The following is a 16,604-nucleotide window of genomic DNA, read 5'->3' as shown; positions in this document are numbered from 1 at the left end:
ATTGGATCTTTAGACTGTATTTAGATCGATTGGTTGCCGTATTCATTGATGATATTTTGATTTATTCACATGAGAAAACTGAGCATGCCGAGCATTTGAGAGTTGTACTACAGACTCTGCTTGATAAGCAACTATTTGTGAAATTCAATAAATGCGAGTTCTGGTTATAGAAGTTGGTTTTCTGGGCCATAATGTATCAACATCTAGTATCTGAGTTGATCGGAGCAAGATTTCAGCTATCTTAGATTGGAAGCCTCTGAGAAATGTTTCTGAAGTCCACAGTTTTTCGAGACTTGCTGGTTATTATCGATGGTTTGTAAAAGGCTTTTCTATGATCGAAACTGCGTTAACGAAATTGTTTCAGAAAGATTTGAAATTTGAATGGTCTGAAAAGTGTCAGAAAAGCTTTGATCAGTTAAAAATCCTATTGATTGAAGCTCCAGTGTTAGTACAACGAAAATCGGGTAAAGAATTTTTCATTTACAGTGATGCTTTGATGAACGGTTTAGGTTGTGTTCTGATGCAAGAATTTGTCATTTAAGTTGAGTTGAAGTATATTATGTTTAGATTACTTAAGTTGTGCATGAATGGTAAGTTGTACTTATTACTCATACGAGCTTACTAAGCTTAATAACTTACTCTGTTTACTTTTCCGTGTTTTATAATGATTTCAAAGCTTGCTCAAATTGGGAGTTTTCGGAGATCTCATCACATTATCCAACCATCATTTTGGTACTTTTGAACTTGTGTATTTGGTTATATGGCATGTATAGGTGTTGTATTTAATATGGTCTATATGTTGGTAATGTATTTAGCTAATTGATTTGGCTTGTAAATGATGTATGTTTTGATTATGGGTATAGTCATGTGATTTGGCTCAGTTTGGTATACTTGGTTATGTATATATGTGTAAATGGCCTTCTGTTATGTGGTTTATATTTTCTTTTGAATTTGAGAATGAGGTATGCACATTGATTTAGGCACAAAGTCTAATAGGTGAGTTTGACAATTTAGGTAATTTTTGGATGTGAAATTGGTATGTTTCGAATTGGCAAATTATGATGTTATGAGCATTATGGTTGGTAGTATAGAATAACATGATTTTGGCTTGGTTAAGATTGGTTTGAATGCTTATTGATGATATGTTTATATGCTATTTGGTATGTGTAGATGAATGCAAGTTTGGGTCAGAAAGATGGCTTGGAAAATAGCCTATTTTGTCCACACGGGCAGAGACACGGCCGTGTGTCTCAGCCGTATGTGACACACGTTTAGGTGACACGACTATGTGTAACAGCTCGATTTAGGGCCTAGTTAGAATAGTGGTCTTGGTATCACAAGTCCAGAGTCAAATAAATTATTTTATAATTATTTTGATATTTTAGCATGTTTTTAATAGTGCATGAAAAATTTGGTGAAGTAATTTTAACGTTTGTAAGTCCAATTACAAAAAAGGACTAAATCGCATAAAGTGCAAAAGTCCTATTTTGATAGCTAAAAGATAAAAATAGCTAGAGAACCTAAATTGAGGGTCTTTAAAGGGAAATTAGACCCTAAGATTGTGCATGGTCGGCCATAGGAGGTAATTTGGTCAAAAAGTCCAAGTTTGGTGGGTTTGGTGACTAATTTGACTGAAATAGAAATAAAATAAAAGAAAGATGATATCATCATATTTTCCCATTTCTTGTCCATCGATTTTTTAGCCATTTTTTGGGGTTTTGAGCTTCAAAAATTTCAGCAACTTTAAGCCTTCACAAGTAAGTGATTTTTATAGCTTTTCTTGAATATTTTTGTACTTTTGAGACCCTTAAAGCATGAGCTTTCAAATGAGAGTATTATTTTGCAAAATGATCAAGAGTGTAAGGTTTGGCCATGATAGGGTTTGTAATGTTTGCTGAGTTTTTGTGGAAGAAAATAAGTCTTGGGTGTATTATGAACAATTTTTATGAAAGGTGTTAACATGAAAACACCTAAAAGGGCTATATTGCATAAGTTGTAAAATAGATGTTAAGTACGTGAAATAGTGGGAATTTGAAGTTTCTATAAGAGTAAAAAGGGTTCGGGTAAGCTTAATATGTGAAGAAATTCGATGCAAATCGATTTTCGAACCTAGGGTTAAAATGGTCATTTTGCAAAAGTCTAGGGGCAAAATGGTCATTTTTCCCAAATATAGGTTATTGAATACCTAGATCAATAAAGCGATTAAATTTGTAAATTTTTGTTATTATAGATCAAGAAATACTGAATCTAAACCTAGACCGGGGGAAAGCCAAGCAAATCGACTAAATCGACTAGTTGCCACATTTTGTAATCTGAGGTAAGTTGTATGTAAATAATACAATTACATTGCTTAGGTATGTATTGAATTATATTTGAATTATTATAGCATGAATTGCTTGATTTTGAAGATGACACAATATGATGAGAATAGAGATAAAAGAATTCCCGAATGAACCTCAGAAGATAAATCGGATATTCATGCCATAACATTTGGGTCACTTGTGTGAGCTAGTGTAAGACATGTCTGGGACATGCATAGGCCACATTACGAGAGCCAGTGTAAGACCATGTCCGGGACATGGCATCGGCAATGAGACGAGTGCTAGTGTAAGACATATCTGGGACATGCATCGGCCCTGAGATGTAAGCTAGTGTAAGACATATCTGGGACATGCATCGGTTACGAGATATGTCAGTGTAAGGCAATATCTGGGACATGGCATCGGCACAGATATACTAGAACTTGTGTAAGACCATGTTTGGGACATGGCGTCGATGTTTGACCCCATATTCAAGGCTAAATGAGTATCCGATAATATTCTATATGGTTCAACGGAGAAATTATGATTTAAAGTTAACTAAGAAAGTATAACCGTGTTGTGAGTGGTACAGGTACCTATATGGTATGTATGAAATGTGAACTCAAAATATGCTATATGATGTGTAATGAATATTGATGAGTATGTTTTGCTTATACCACTTGTGTATTATGATACTTGTTGATGAATGGTAAAGATATGTTGTATATTTATTTATGTGCAACTTACCAAGCTTTATGCTTACTCCCTCTCTTTTTTCCATTCTTATAGTGTCGCCTATCTAGCTCAAGGATCATCAGAAGTCATAGATATCGATTACACTATCAATTGAAGCTTTCGGTATAGTTTGATTTATATTTTTGAATATGGCATGTATAGGGCTTAGACTTTGCTATTTTTGTGTCTTTGAAAATTGGCCAAATGTGTTGGCTTGGGTTGGAAACCCTTCATTTTGTATTAAGCCTTGAATGGTTGTAAATATTCATTTTGATTTATATGCAAAGATTTATTTTTCATAGATGAGTAAAATGTACAAATGGAATGTTGGTTATTGTGGCTGATTTGGTTGCATGTGTAACACCCCAAACCTGGCCTAGACGTTACGACCGAATCTGGCGTGTCACATTGAAGCATTATTAGAGAAGTCATGTTTTATCTAAAATCTTCTTAGTGTTTAAAGAACATTTTCGTTTTAAATTAAAGTGAATGAAAGCTGCGAACCAAGTAGGATTCAAGAAAAGAGGAGGTGAGTCAATTAGACTGCTTAAGTACCTAGCTCTTCTATGATCCAATCCTAGACATGCACACATCCATTGCCACACTTTCAGCTTATTACTTGTCCACGAACAACAAATTAAGTTTAAGTCTATTTAAAATATTTATTTCCTTTGAAAACATTTACGTTGTGAAAGCTTTGCTCGGTTATCATGATATTTTGAAAATAAGTAACTTTTATAAAACGCACCCTAGAGCTAACCAATTTAAAAACCCAAAATAAAAATAATAGAGCGGCCTTATTACAACTTTAACCAAAATAGAAAAGATCAAAAATAAATGCGAAATTTAAAAGGAAGCTAATTGAAACTTATTTAAAAACCAGAAATTTAATCTTCGTGGCCATTCTGAATCCCGCCCAGCTCCAAGTCCACCAACTAGGGCTCACCTGTAAGGATGGAAGAGAAAGGGGTGAGTTTGGAAAACTCAGTGTGTATGGAAAACCCATCCAAAGCCCAAGTCAGCTTAAGCCCATTGGGCCTAAGCCCTATTCAGATAACAGTGGGTACTGGGCTGAAGCCCTTTTCAAAATACAGTAAACTGGGCCTTAGCCCCATTTTAGATAACAGTATGGCCCATAGGCCCATTCCAGAATAGAACAGACATATTCGTGTATGCAAGCCCAACCCAGCCTATAACCAACCGCTACACTCCACCCGTACCAGCCCTACATTCCATGTGGGGAATAGCTCAACCCACCCAGCCCTACACTCCACAGTTGCAGCATTGCTGCTCAGATATCAGTAAGTTGAGGCAAAGCCTCCAGTACGTGGCCAAGCCATTTTCAGTACTTCCTCCATCAATGACCCAGTCCCATGCATCAGATAATAATAACATTGCAAGCAGTAAATAGTAACAGTCAAACATGCATTTAGGTCAACCTTATCAGATAATAATAACATGGCATGCAGTAAATAGTAACAGTCAAACATGCATTCAGGTCAACCTTAACCATAGGGGTATATCAGTAATTTTGCCCATAGGGGTAAATCTGTAAATTTTTCACCTATAAAGGTATTTCAGTAATTTTATCAGTTTTAAGGGTTCTCATGAATGTTACGATCCTTACTAGCCCAATTGTCATCGCAATAATTTATTTATCTTAATTTCACAATTTTAGCCATTAAGCCCTAAAATTCCTTATAGGCCCTATAGTGTCCATTAGCAATTTAAGCCCATTTAATTCGAGTTTTATGACCAGTTTACCGGTTTAAGCAGTTTCAATTCTACAATCTAACAGAACATACTTATCGCCTATTTTTTATATTATAAATATTTTTATTACTACCCGTATGGTCCCGTAAGCCCATTGGGCCCAGTTTTAGCATATCGAGGCCCAATTACCGAAGTGCACGAAATTTCACACACAACTAACTTACCACTTAGCAATTTTAGATCTAATAATTTCTAAACGTCTTGTGAGGACTCGCACACTCACAAGCCCACGAAATGTAGAAATTTCAGCATTTCGGCTTTTGCTGAATTGAACTACGAGAGGGTGTTCGATACACACCTGTTTCGCGAAGACTGCTACTGAGATCCTTTACGATGTCCTACAATTGATTACCACAATTCTTAGATTGCAACCCACAACAACCAATCCCAATATTCACCTACCCATATTCGAACCATGCCCCTAAAGCCTTTAGAATCTTACCTTTTTGCCGAAAACCGATGACTAGGTCAAAGTCTAGTTGCTTCAAAGATCCAAGCCTTAGATCAAACCTCTAGAAGACACTAATCACCAAAAGAAATTTTCAGTTAAAGACCCTTAAAGCCCTATGCCCAAATCGACAGCCTCCCTAGATTTTAGGGACTTCGGCTTTTCTAAATTGTAAAATAAGACTAGATCTGAGGTGATGAGCACTTACCACTTATTCCTCTTTGATTTCTACGCAGATCTGATGCAGATCTATTCTCTAAATAATAGTAGAACTCGAATACAGGAGATCTGAAGTTTCGGCTATAAGTCCCTAAATCTATGGTATTTCGGCTTTTTAAGTGATGAAGAAGATGACGATTTGAGGCTATAACTTTGAAGTAATGTTGCCGACAGATACTAAGGGTTTAGAAAAGATGAAAGTTGATCAAAAAGAACAAAAATAACTGAAGGATTTTGGCTTGGAGAAATCGGCACAAGAAGTGAGTTTTCGGGATTTCAGCTTTTATGGCAATCGGCTATGGAGGTTTTGTGGAGGATGGGATTGACAGAGGAGGTGAGTAAGGTGATCAGAAGGTTTCGGCTAGAAGAAAAAGCAAAAAGGAAGAAAGAAAATGGAGGAAAAAAAGAGGAAGAAGAAATCGGCACCCAGGAGAAGGAATTTGCGTTTTCGGCTTTTATGAGAACTCAAAAAGGATGAATGGCAGTGAAAGCTTTCAGGTGGCTAACCCTAATTCTCCAAGACAGAAAAAGAAAAGAACCTAACCCTAATATCAACTAAACAATCGGCCCAACCTCCCTAAGGCCCTTGCTGAAATTCACTTAAGTGATCACATGCCCGGCACAAGCCTAAAATTAAAAAGTAACCATATGGCTACCTTGCAACTTGAACCCTGGACCTTTAATTCCTTCCCAGACGCCATTTTTTTAGGAACTTAGTGGCACCACCTTGCCACTTTACCAAGGCCTTATTTGTGTCCTATTTTACCACCTCAACTTTAAAAGCCCATATCACCAGAACCCTCTCTCCCAAAATTAAAATTTAGGAATTGCGTTGAATTAAATTTACTCTTGGGCCTTTTTTTCCCACACCATAAACCCTTCGTAATTTATTTAATTACTAAACTAAACATACGAAATAATAATAACATCTAAATTATTCGAGTCATTTTCCACCCGAACCCAGACTCAAGGACCAATACTTCTAGGCCCAAAAATTGGGGCGTTACAACTCTACTCCCCTTAAAAAATTTCGTCTTTGAAATTTTCAAACTATCAACTAACTGTATTACTCAAGTCAAACCACTATGCTTCTACTGTGCACTCTAATTAAAAATAATTCTTAGTACGACCCAGAACGTCTAATTACCAAAGTAAAGAAACATCTATCAAGTACGCATACAACTCGTAACACACACTTAAATAAAATAAGCTTGGCAATCCTGAGCTCGATGCTCCTTGGACCCATATCTAAAGCATGCTCCTATCTTCCTATGGCATTCACCCGGATGATGCCCGTTGCAGTTCTTGCAGGTTGGAAAGTTTGGTCGTGTCTTAACATGTTTCACAGAACGAGGCTCAGTCTTCTGAGAACTAGAATCCTTCCTCTTCTTACACTCCAAGCACCCTACTTGAAGCGTTTCCCTAATTTCCTTAACCTTGGTCTCCAATACTTCTTCTACCACTTTTCTTACTAACTCGGCCAGTGCCTCAGTCCCAAGCTCTGAGTTACCGCTACCCGAAGTTGGCAGACTTCGCTTACCCTCAAAATCCATATCAACACTCTACATTATCAGCATGCATAACAATAACTACCAAGATCTCGATTCAAAAATTTTAGTATTTATACAGATGTCCTATGCATAAAGAGTATTTCAAAGTTCTTGTTTTCACAATATCGTATCCTAGCTACAGTCTCAATCTTCTAAAGTTTTCAGTTTTCCCTACGTCTCAGTTTTGTAGCCTTAATACTACCTTATCTATAGTACTATATCTAAGGCTCAGTACTATCTACAGTATTATTTTTAGTACAGTACAGTATATATAGAGCAGAAAGATACTTACAGACTTGGTGCCGGGGATTCTGTGTGCCACTTCTTCGGTTATCAAATTTTAGAAACCTAGAAAAACTTAAACCATTTTAAGATTGAACCTTAAAATATGTATACCTTGTAAAATATCTTTGAAAGGAATTTTCCAAAACCATTTCCAAAATACCCTTCTTGGGCCTAAGTTTAGCAAAGTTTTTCGAAAAACTTTTCGGACCCTAATCCACAGCCGAGTTGTTATAATCAGGCTCTGATACCGCTAAATGTAACACCTTAAACCCAGCCTAGACGTTACGACCGAATCTGACGTGTCACATTGAAGCATTATTAGAGAAGTCATGTTTTATCTAAAATCTTTCTTAGTGTTTAAAGAACATTTTCGTTTTAAATTAAAGTGAATGGAAACTGCGCACCAGGTAGGATTCAAGAAAAAAGGAGGTGAGTCAATTAGACTGCTTAAGTACCTAGCTCTTCCATGATCCAATCCTAGACATGCACACATCCATTGCCACACTTTAAGCTTATTACTTGTCCACGAACAACTAATTAAGTTTAAGTCTATTTAAAATATTTATTTCCTTTGAAAACATTTACGTTGTGGAAGCTTTGCTCAGTTATCATGATATTTTGAAAATAAGTAACTTCTATAAAACGCGCCCTAAAGCTAACCAATTTAAAAACCCAAAATAAAAATAATAGAGCCGCCTTATTACAACTTTAACCAAAATAGAAAAGATCAAAAATAAATGCGAAATTTAAAAGGAAACTAATTGAAACTTATTTAAAAGCCAAAAATTTAATCTTCGTGGCCACTCTGAATCCCGCCCAGCTCTAAGTCCACCAACTAGGGCTCACCTATAACGATGGAAGAGAAATGGGGTGAGTTTGGAAAACTCAGTGTGTATGGAAAACCCATCCAAAACCCAAGTCAGCTCAAGCCCATTGGGCCTAAGCCCTATTCAGATAACAGTGGGTAGTAGGCCGAAGCCCTTTTCAAAATACAGTAAACTGGGCCTGAGCCCCTTTTCAGATAACAGTATGGCCCATAGGCCCATTCCAGAACAGAACAGACATATTCGTGTATGCAAGCCCAACCCAGCCTATAACCAACCGCTACACTCCACTCGTACCAGCCCTACACTCCATGTGGGGAATAGCTCAACCCACCCAGCCCTACACTCCACAGTTGCAGCATTGCTGCTCAGATATCAGTAAGTTGAGGAAAAGCCTCCAGTACATCGTCAAGCCACCTTCAGTACTTCTTCCGTCAATAACCCAGTCCCATGCATCAGATAATAATAACATGGCATGTAGTAAATAGTAACAGTCAAACATGCATTTAGGTCAACCTTAACCCTATGGGTATATCAGTAATTTTTCTCCTTCGGGTAAATCTGTAAATTTTCCACCTATAAAGGTATTTCAGTAATTTTATCAGTTTTAAGGGTTCTCATGAATGTTACGGTCCTTACTAGCCATTGGGCCCTAAAACCCCTAATGGGCCCTACAGTGTCCATTAGCAATTTAAGCCCATTTAATTCGAGTTTTATGACCAGTTTACTGGTTTAAGCTGTTTTGATTCTACAATCTAATAGATCATACTTATCGCCTATTTTTTTATATTATAAATATTTTTATTACTACCCGCATGGGCCCGTAAACCCATTGGGCCCAGTTTTAGCCTATCGAGGCCCAATTACCGAAGTGCACGAAATTTCACACACGACTAACTTACCACTTTGTAATTTCAGATCTAATGATTTCTAAACATCTTGTGAGCACTCGCACACTCACAAGCCCAAGAAATGCCGAAATTTCGGCATTTTGGCTTTTGCCGAATTGAACTACGAGAGGGTGTTCGATACACACCTGTTTCGTGACGACTGCTACTGAGATCCCTTATGATGTCCTACAATTGATTACCACAATTCTTAGATTGCAACCCACAATAACCAATCCCAATATTCACCTACCCATATTCGAACCATGCCCCTAAAGCCTTTAGAATCTTACCTTTTTGCCAAAAACTGATGGCTAGGTCCAAGTCTAGTTGCTCCAAATACCCAAGCCTTTGATCAAACCTCTAGAAGACACTAATCACTAAAAGAAATCATCGGTTAAAGACCCTTAAAGCCCTATGCCCAAATCAACAACCTCCCTAGATTTTAGGGACTTCGGCTTTTCTAAATTGTAAAATAAGACTAAATCTGAGGTGATGAGCACTTACCACTTATTCCTCTTTGATTTCTACACAGATCTAATGCAGATCTATCCTCTAAACAATAGTAGAACTTGAATCCAGGAGATCTGAAGTTTCAGCTATAAGTCCCTAAATCTATGGTCTTTCGGCTTTTTAAGTGATGAAGAAGATGACGATTTGAGGCTATAACTTTGAAGTAATGTTGCTGATAGATACTAAGGGTTTAGAGAAGATGAAATTTGATCAAAAAGAACAAAAATAACTGAATGATTTTAGCTTGGAGAAATCGGGACAAGAAGTGAGCTTTCGGGATTTCGGCTTTTATAGCAATCAGCTATGGAGGTTTTGTGAAGGATGGGATTGACAGAGGAGGTGAGTAAGGTGATCAGAAGGTTTCGGCTAGAAGAAAAAGCAAAAAGGAAGAAAGAAAATGGAGGAAAAAGAGAGGAAGAAGAAATCGGCACCCAGGAGAAGGAATTTGCGTTTTCGGCTTTTATGAGAACTCAAAAAGGATGAATGGCAGTGAAAGCTTTCTGGTGGCTAACCCTAATTCTCCAAGACAGAAAAAGAAAAGAACCTAACCCTAATATCAACTAAACAATCGGCCCAACCTCCCTAAGGCCCTTGCTGAAATTCACTTAAGTGATCACATGCCCGGCACAAGCCTAAAATTAAAAAGTAACCATATGGCTACCTTGCAACTTGAACCCTGGACCTTTAATTCCTTCCCAGACGCCATTTTTTTTAGGAACTTAGTGGCACCACCTTGCCACTTTACCAAGGCCTTATTTGTGTCCTATTTTACCACCTCAACTTTAAAAGCCCATATCACCAGAACCCTCTCTCCTAAAATTAAAATTTAGGAATTGCGTTGAATTAAATTTACTCTTGGGCCTTTTTTTCCCACACCATAAACCCTTCGTAATTTATTTAATTACTAAACTAAACTTACGAAATAATAATAACATCCAAATTATTCGAGTCATTTTCCACCCGAACCCAGACTCAAGGCCCAATACTTCCAGGCCCAAAAATTGAGGCGTTACAACTCTACTCCCCTTAAAAAAATTTTGTCCTTGAAATTTTCAAACTATCACCTAACTGTATTACTCAAGTCAAACCACTATGCTTCTACTATGCACTCTAATTAAAAATAATTCTTAGTACGACCCAGAACGTCTAATTACCAAAGTAAAGAAACATCTATCAAGTACGCATACAACTCGTAACACACACTTAAATAAAATAAGCTTGGCAATCCTAAGCTCAATGCTCCTTGGACCCACATCTAAAGCATGCTCCTATCTTCCTATGGCATTCACCCGGATGATGCCCGTTGCAGTTCTTGCAGGTTGGAAAGTTTGGTCGTGTCTTAACATGTTTCACAGAACGAGGCTCAGTCTTCTGAGAACTAGAATCCTTCCTCTTCTTACACTCCAAGCACCCTGCTTGAAGCGTTTCCCTAATTTCCTTAACCTTGGTCTCCAATACTTCTTCTACCACTTTTCTTACTAACTCGGCCAGTGCCTCAGTCCCAAGCTCTGAGTTACCGCTACCCGAAGTTGGCAGACTTCGCTTACCCTCAAAATCCATATCAACACTCTACATTATCAGCATGCATAACAATAACTACCAAGATCTCGATTCAAAAATTTTAGTATTTATACAGATGTCCTATGCATAAAAAGTATTTCAAAGTTCTTGTTTTCGCAGTATCGTATCCTAGCTACAGTCTCAATCTTCTAAAGTTTTCAGTTTTCCCTACTGTCTCAGTTTTGTAGCCTTAATACTACCTTATCTATAGTACTATATCTAAGGCTCAGTACTATCTACAGTATTATTTTTAGTACAGTACAGTATATATAGAGCAGAAAGATACTTACAGACTTGGTGCCGGGGATTCTGTGTGCCACTTCTTCGGTTATCAAATTTTAGAAACCTAGAAAAACTTAAACCATTTTAAGATTGAACCTTAAAATATGTATACCTTGTAAAATATCTTTGAAAAGAATTTTCCAAAACCGTTTCCAAAATACCCTTCTTGGGCCTAAGTTTAGCAAAGTTTTTCGAAAAACTTTTCGGACCCTAATCCACAGCCGAGTTGTTATAATCAGGCTCTGATACCGTTAAATGTAACACCTTAAACCCGGCTTAGACGTTACGACCGAATCTGACGTGTCACATTGAAGCGTTATTAGAGAAGTCATGTTTTATCTAAAATCTTTCTTAGTGTTTAAAGAACATTTTCGTTTTAAATTAAAGTGAATGGAAACTGCGCACCAGGTAGGATTCAAGAAAAGAGGAGGTGAGTCAATTAGACTGCTTAAGTACCTAGCTCCTCCATGATCCAATCCTAGACATGCACACATCCATTGCCACACTTTAAGCTTATTATTTGTCCACGAACAACAAATTAAGTTTAAGTCTATTTAAAATATTTATTTCCTTTGAAAACATTTACGTTGTGGAAGCTTTGCTCGGTTATCATGATATTTTGAAAATAAGTAACTTTTATAAAACGCGCCCTAGAGCTAACCAATTTAAAAACCCAAAATAAAAATAATAGAGCAGCCTTATTACAACTTTAACCAAAATAGAAAAGATCAAAAATAAATGCGAAATTTAAAAGGAAGCTAACTGAAACTTATTTAAAAACCAAAAATTTAATCTTCGTGGCCACTCTGAATCCCGCCCAACTCTAAGTCCACCAACTAGGGCTCACCTATAACGATGGAAGAGAAATGGGGTGAGTTTGGAAAACTCAGTGTGTATGGAAAATCCATCCAAAACCCAAGTCAGCTCAAGCCCATTAGGCCTAAGCCCTATTCAGATAATAGTGGGTAGTAGGCCGAAGCCCTTTTCAAAATACAGTAAACTGGGCCTGAGCCCCTTTTCAGATAACAGTATGGCCTACAGGCCCATTCCAGAACAGAACAAACATATTCGTGTATGCAAGCCCAACCCAACCTATAACCAACCGCTACACTCCACTCGTACCAGCCCTACACTCTATGTGGGGAATAGCTCAACCCACCCAGCCCTACACTCCACAGTTGCAGCATTGCTGCTCAGATATCAGTAAGTTGAGGAAAAGCCTCCAGTACGTCGTCAAGCCACTTTCAGTACTTTTTCCGTCAATAATCCAGTCCCATGCATCAGATAATAATAACATGGTATGTAGTAAATAGTAACAGTCAAACATGCATTCAGGTCAACCTTAACCCTATGGGTATATCAGTAATTTTGCTCCTTGGGGTAAATCTGTAAATTTTCCACCTATAAAGGTATTTCAGTAATTTTATCAGTTTTAAGGGTTCTCATTAATGTTACAGTTCTTACTAGCCATTGGGCCCTAAAACCCCTAATGGGCCCTACAGTGTCCATTAGCAATTTAAGCCCATTTAATTCGAGTTTTATGACCAGTTTACTGGTTTAAGCTGTTTCGATTCTACAATCTAATAGAACATACTTATCGCCTATTTTTTTATATTATAAATATTTTTATTACTACCCGCATGGGCCCGTAAACCCATTGGGCCCAGTTTTAGCCTATCGAGGCCCAATTACCGAAGTGCACGAAATTTAACACACGACTAACTTACCACTTTGCAATTTCAGATCTAATGATTTCTAAACATCTTGTGAGCACTCGCACACTCACAAGCCCAAGAAATGCCGAAATTTTGGCATTTTGGCTTTTACCGAATTGAACTACGAGAGGGTGTTCGATACACACCTGTTTCGCGACGACTGCTACTGAGATCCCTTACGATGTCCTACAATTGATTACCACAATTCTTAGATTGCAACCCACAATAACCAATCCCAATATTCACCTACCCATATTCGAACTATGCCCCTAAAGCCTTTAGAATTTTATCTTTTTGCCAAAAACCGATGGCTAGGTCCAAGTCTAGTTGCTCCAAATATCCAAGCCTTTGATCAAACCTCTAGAAGACACTAATCACTAAAATAAATCATCGGTTAAAGACCCTTAAAGCCCTATGCCCAAATCAACAACCTCCCTAGATTTTAGGGACTTCGGCTTTTCTAAATTGTAAAATAAGACTAAATATGAGGTGATGAGCACTTACCACTTATTCCTCTTTGATTTCTACACAGATCTGATGCAGATCTATCCTCTAAACAATAGTAGAACTCGAATCCAGGAGATCTGAAGTTTCAGCTATAAGTCCCTAAATCTATGGTATTTCGGCTTTTTAAGTGATGAAGAAGATGACGATTTGAGGCTATAACTTTGAAGTAATGTTGCTGATAGATACTAAGGGTTTAGAGAAGATGAAATTTGATCAAAAAGAACAAAAATAACTGAATGATTTTAGCTTGGAGAAATCGGGACAAGAAGTGAGCTTTCGGGATTTCGGCTTTTATAGCAATCAGCTATGGAGGTTTTGTGAAGGATGGGATTGACAGAGGAGGTGAGTAAGGTGATCAGAAGGTTTCGGCTAGAAGAAAAAGCAAAAAGGAAGAAAGAAAATAGAGGAAAAAGAGAGGAAGAAGAAATCGGCACCCAGGAGAAGGAATTTGCGTTTTCGGCTTTTATGAGAACTCAAAAAGGATGAATGGCAGTGAAAGCTTTCAGGTGGCTAACCCTAATTCTCCAAGACAGAAAAAGAAAAAAACCTAACCTTAATATCGACAATCGGCCCAACCTCCCTAAGGCCCTTGCCTAAATTCACTTAAGTGACCACATGCCCGGCACATGCCTAAAATTAAAAAGTAACTATATGCCTACCTTGCAACTTGAACCCTGGACCTTTAATTCCTTCCCAGACGCCAATTTTTTTTAGGAACTTAGTGGTGCCACCTTGCCACTTTACCAAAGCCTTATTTGTGTCCTATTTTACCACCTCAACTTTAAAAGCCCATATCGCCAGAACCCTCTCTCCCAAAATTAAAATTCAGGAATTGCCTCGAATTAAATTTACTCTTGGGCCTTTTTTTCCCACACCATAAACCCTTCATAATTTATTTAATTACTAAACTAAGTATATGAAATAATAATAACATCCAAATTATTCGGGCCATTTTCTACCCGAACCCAAACTCAAGGCCCAATACTTTTAGGCCCAAAAATCGGGGCGTTACAGCATGGGATAGTCTTATCTTGATTGTGGTTGCCATTGTGCAGGTTGAGTGAGTAAGGGTGGCAAATAGGCTTGGTAAATAGCCTTATATTATCCACACGGGTAGACACACAGGCACGGCCTGCCCTACTGGCTTGTGGTTTGGCTGTGTGTCCCCTACACGTAAAAATTTAAAGTCAGTATGCATGAAAGTAAACACAAGGGCAGAGACATGGCCATGTGTGTCAGCCATGTGAGGGACACGGTCTAGCACATGGGCATGTGCCTTGGCCGTGTGTCATTTTGGGGATGCTGACGTCAGAAACAGAATTTCTAGGTTTTTGCACACGGGCTAGGACACGGGCATGTCATGGCCGTGTGAAGGACACAGGCTAGGGACAGAGGCGTCTGCCAGGCCGTGTGAAAACCCCTGTAGGTGTACATTTAAAATTAATTCCACACGGGTGTAGGTCACGGGCGTGTCCCTGTATTGCTTAAGCCGTGTGAGCCGCACGGGCTAACAGCATGACTATGTCAAATTGGTCACATTGGCGTGTTGCCCCTTCAACACAGGCATGTACCCCTGTGTCAAGTGTCATTTTTCTACAGTTGACTAGAGAACCCGAGTTGTTTTTGAATGATTTCCGATATGTATTTTGGGTCTCGTAAGCCCATATTAAAGACATTTTGATAATATTGAGAAAGTTTTAAATTTTTCCAAGTCTTGGAGACTCGAAATTGGTCGTAAGCACGAGTTCAAGTTAAGTCACACCTTGTACTCCGTCTCGACGTAGGATATGGGTATAGGGTGTTACACCGTGTGTCCCCTGGTACTTAATTAGAAACCAAGTCAGTAGCTCCACACAGCCCAACACTCGGGTGTGTGACTTGGCCGTGTGGTATAAGTTAGTACACCCTCTAGTTTTACACAGCCTGGCACACGAGCATGTGAGGCCATTTCGAATGGTACACGTGCTAGTGACATGGGCGTGTGGTTGGTCGAGTGACCCAAGTTAGTGAGTTACACAGGTAGGACACGAGCTGGGACATGGCCATGTGATCCCATTTCGAATGTCCACACGGCTTGTGACACGAGCGTGTCTTTGGTCGTGTGAGACACATGGGCTATCCACACGGGCGTGTGTTCCCTGTACTTTGAAAATTTTCTATGTTTTCCCAAAATTTTCCTAAGTTTTTGATTTAGTCAGAAACCACTTCTAATGATTGTTTTTGGCTCGAGGGCTCATATTAGGAACTATATGATTGAATTTGAATGATTTTTGTTTGGATATAAGAATTGTATTATTATTTAATTGTTAAGTTCAGTAATGCTCTAAAACCTTATTCCAACGACGGATACGGGTTAGGGGTGTTATAGTAATTCTTCCCCAGCTCGATCCCCCGACTTTCTTCCTAGTTCTAGTCCATAGCTCACGCACTTGAATAGTACTATTAAACGCTAATTTCACAGACTTCACTCCTACAAACACCACCCGGAACTCTGTATTACATATTTGACCGTAATAGTATATAATGAATTTCACTAATCGACTTATTTCAATATCAGTCACGGTTTGGATGAATAAAAGAAAAAGAAAAGTAGAGAGTTGTTTGATATTAACTTGATGTGTGTAAATGTTATGAAATTTACACCACTTTTATAAGAGAATTATGTAAGGAGAAAGATAATACATGCTATGAATTATTTTTATGAGTGCATATATTCGTTGCATACTGTATGATGCAAATAATTTTCATCATGCATTCAGAACTCATATAATTTTATCTAGATTCTGCAGGCAAAATAACGTGCACAACAATCATACCAAAAGGTACTTTCAACTAGGGAACAGCAGAAAGCACGGATAGCTAGGTGCGCTTTCTTGCCATGTCGGCAAGAAAGCCCCCTAGCTGGGCGAGCTTCCTCTAATGAATTTACAGTTACTCGGGCTAAAAATCTTGACGCTTTGAATATTTCAGATGATTTAAACATTTCAACACGTTTAGAATATGTTC

Source organism: Gossypium hirsutum, chromosome A12, assembly GCF_007990345.1.
Source record: "Gossypium hirsutum isolate 1008001.06 chromosome A12, Gossypium_hirsutum_v2.1, whole genome shotgun sequence".
NCBI lineage: Eukaryota > Viridiplantae > Streptophyta > Magnoliopsida > Malvales > Malvaceae > Gossypium > Gossypium hirsutum.
The sequence above is the reverse complement of the archived record's forward strand: the minus strand, read 5'-3'. Positions refer to the sequence as shown.